This window comes from Astatotilapia calliptera, chromosome 5, assembly GCF_900246225.1.
Source record: "Astatotilapia calliptera chromosome 5, fAstCal1.2, whole genome shotgun sequence".
Lineage (NCBI taxonomy): Eukaryota > Metazoa > Chordata > Actinopteri > Cichliformes > Cichlidae > Astatotilapia > Astatotilapia calliptera.
Window position 1 is genome coordinate 30,971,891 of NC_039306.1, and position 4,343 is coordinate 30,976,233.

Here is a 4,343-nt window from a genome sequence, read left to right on the forward strand (position 1 = left end):
CTCTGTTCAGACAGTGAATGGACTGATTTTTATGTAGCGCTTTTCTACTCTCCCAGATTACTCAAAGTGCCGGCTTGATACCAGATCCTGGCCAGACCTGCTTGCTATGTGGGCACTAACACACACACAGACACAGTTACTTTACCAACTGACCCCTGAGCTCCTAAGTGTCCCTCAAACCTCATTCAGGGATCCACTCCTCTACTTCACTGTCACTCCCTGAAAGCTCACTGTCCTCACTTTCTGAGGACAGAAAGTGCACATTCCCTTGGTTTCCTTGCATAAAAAGTTTTTACATCCATTTCCTGTAATTATGAGTAGATTGTAAAGTAAAAAACATTGACTATGATCATATAAATGCACACAAACACATCTCTACACACATATCCAAATGCATTATAGTGCCTGAAAAAAATTGGGCTAACTGCGCAGTGTTGCCTTGAGGCAACGAATGAAAATTAACAGTTTTACTGTATAAATAAATTTAAAAAAGTAGAACAAACAATCAAATATGCCTCTTAACATATTCATGCACATACAAGTATTTTTTAATATACATTTATTTCACTATAAACATGTAAAATAGTGATCTTTATCTTGCCTCCTAATGGAGATGTCTCTCATGTAGTGCAGCTTGCAGAAAGCCCCCCCCCAATTGTTTGAAAAAAAAGTTTTGGTTTTTTTTGAAGGGCCACCATAAGGCATGAAAATGTGGTTTGTTGCCTCAGGGCAACGCTATGCAGTAGAGGGTTATTTTAACTATGCACTCTTGTTTAAAAGATTATCGTTCATTTTAAGATGGCTTCAGTCTTATCTGCTGTGTATCTGTGGCTTTCGAAACAGGTGCTCCATGGCCACTATAATCAAACAAACAAAAAGCTCAGAGCAGTCTAAATCTAAATAAAATCGGTACAAAGGCAAGATAAGCATTGTTGAAAATAAAAGATACACTTACTCTTTGGTGTTTTTAAGTGTATGCAATGCTAAAAACCTGTGAGAGAGATATTTTACTTTGATGCTTTTAGCAACAGGAAACTCACGTATCACACTTTTGCTGGCACTGAGTTGCTTAAAAGTTTTATTACAATTAAAATTTCTCACCCCTGGATTGCTAGAACTCACTTTTCACTAGGAAAAGCATGCGATGATATCTGAGACTTTATTCAGCAGTTGACCTATTTGATCATAGGATGTGGGCCTTCTGTGGTTTCTTATTTTAAATGCAGAGGCAACCATGGTTAGAGTTTATAGCATTACTACAGAACACTATTCTCTCCTCTGCTTGTATATATGCACACATGTAGAAATGCATGTAAAAGCTTTTGCTTAAATGTGCAACTGTGTGTAGTATTTGTTGGGGTATGCACTACCTGTTGTGATCCATATTTATACAAATAGTACTTTCACAGCAGTGTGATTCCGAAGTACAGCCCTTCATCACTGGGTGTGGGCAGCGCCATGAATAAAACCAGTTGACTTGGATCCACTGCAATAATGAATGTGTTTTGCTATTTATTGGTATTGTAGTGCTCTTTCTCAAAAAGCAACCATAACCAGCAAATTTAAAAAAAAAAATAAATTAGAACAAAAAAACTGAAAGGAAGTACCTCGCAAGAAGAATGCAGCAGTCATAGATTTCCATTGTATTAAAAAGTATAACAAAACCAGTTCCCAAAAGAGATCCTGGAACGACGCAGGGTCCTCTTCCCAATCCGACCCGGCTTCATCCAGAAGGGCTCCCGCACTGTCATCGCTGTGGACCGGCTGTACGTGGATGGACAGCTTTACCGCGACCCCAACATCACTCCGTGGCTGTATTAACTTCACACCAGATAAGAATCCGCTACACTCTTTTCATATCCACTCAGACTAACTTGCATTAACATCTGTTTAACTTACCAGTATTATATCACATCTTCTCATTTTCCCCCTCTTGTTTTTATGCTGCTCACCCTTGTCCTTGGTTTCTTTCTTTTTTATTTTCTTTCACTGCTTCGATCACCTGCTTCCAGACTCATCCACAAACAACATCCTTTATTTTGACATTATACGCACAGCACGATCACGCACAATCATGCGCTCAACGGCAGCACATTTACATCAGTCAGACAGCGCACACAGACGTACAGGATACACACACTTAAGCCAAGCCTATTCATATTAGTAAATACTGTATGCACACACATAGTCAGACTCAGGGAGCATCTAGCCACACATTTTTTCTCTCTCTCCTTCTCTTTATTTACGAACAAGTGACGTATTCTCTCCACCTGTTGAAGCGACACACACAGCATACACCCCTAGTTATACACAGACATCTATGGGCGCACTAAGGTTTGTTACATGGAATGTAAATGGAGCTGGCTCCAGAGAAAAGAGGTTAAAAATATTTAACCAACTCAAAAAACTACAGGCAGATGTTGTCCTTTTACTAGAGACCCACAGACCTCTTAGAGGTTCGATTGAACTTAAAACACCTGAGTTTCCTAATGTGTTCTCAGCTTGTTATAATTCTAGACAAAGGGGAGTAGCAATTTTAATACATAAAGAAATTAATTTCACAGTACTCAATACAGTTATAGATCCAGAGGGCAGATTCTTAATCATTAAACTATCTATACTTGATAAAAAAAAAAAGCTATGTATTGTAAGTGTATATGGTCCAAATGTTGATGATCCCTCATTCTTTCACGGTTTTTTCAGTGCACTCTCTGAACACTTAGATGGCACACTTGTTCGTGGAGGCGACCTCAACCTTGGACTAAATGAAGAAATGGTTAGGGTCAATACAGCGGGAACTCAGCGTAATTGGCAGTCCACAAATATAATCAAACAGTATATGAGCGATTTTGGTCTTTGCGATGCACGGCGCTCACTTCACCCCACCAGTAAGGTATATACTTTTTTCTCACATGTCCATCACTCTTACTCTCGTCTGGATTATTTTTTGGTCAGCAGCTCACTGCTGAGCGACATTTCAGACACTGAGATTCACCCTATAGCTGTCAGCGATCATGGTCCTGTATCTTTAACACTAATGCACAAGAATAATACTACGCCAAGTAAAAACTGGAGATTTAATACATCACTCTTAAAGATGAAGACTTTATTAAATATTTTAAAAAAGAATGGACTTCATATTTAGACTTTAATGACACTCCCGGAACATCAGCTTCTGTTCTATGGGAAGCAGGGAAAGCTGTGATGAGAGGTAAAATTATCTCTTTCTCATCACATAAAAAGAAAGAAGAAAACAAAAATATTCAGGAATTAGAAAAAAACATCAAATCTCTAGAAGAAGCCTACGCGTCCCACCAAGATCAGGAAACATTGAACAAAATACGCAAAAGAAAACTAGAATTAAATGAGATAATTGATAAAAAAAAAAAAAAAATTCTTAGTACAAAGACCACGCTTACAGAATTATGAACATGGTAATAAATCCGGTCAATTTCTAGCAAACCAGCTAAAAATAAATAAATAAAAAGCAACTATATGTGCTGTTCAAGATTCATCTGGGAACACAGTATATGACCCGAAACAAATAAACAACATTTTCAGGGATTTCTATAAAACGTTGTATTCACCACAAATAAATCCATCTAAAAAGGAAATTGATCAGTTTTTAGACAACATAGCTCTTCCAAAATTATTAGACACTCAAGCAATGGAACTGGATTCACCACATTAATCTCCTGCTAAAACCAGGCAAAGACCCTGTATATCCCTCAAGCTATCGTCCAATATCCCTTATAAATGTAGACCTCAAAATAATCTGCAAAGCTCTCTCAAAGAGATTAGAGAAAATAACCCCCCTCTTAATTCATCCTGACCAAACTGGTTTCATAAAAGGTAGGCACTCATCAACAAATACACATAGATTACTTAATTTGATAGACTACTCATACAGTAAAAACATTGAAACTACAATATTTTCTTTAGATGCAGAAAAAGCATATGACAGAGTTAACTGGAAATTTCTATTTGGAACTTTACACAAATTTGGTTTTGGACCCTCTTTCATTAACTGGTTAAAAATATTATACAATTCCTCAACAGCTTGTGTCAAAACAAATGACCAAACGTCCTCCAGCTTCTGTCTCCTGAGGGGCACCAGGCAGGGATGCCCACTCTCCCCTTCAGTGTTTGCAGTTTTTATTGAACCACTAGCAGCAGCAATTAGACAGAATTCAGTAATTAAGGGCATAAAATGCAAAAATGTGGAACATAACATGACACATAACGTGATGTGCTACCTTTTCTCCAAAACTCACAAACCAATATCTCTGGGGTGATTGAATTGATAAACTCTTTTGCAAGAATATCAGATTACTCAATTAACT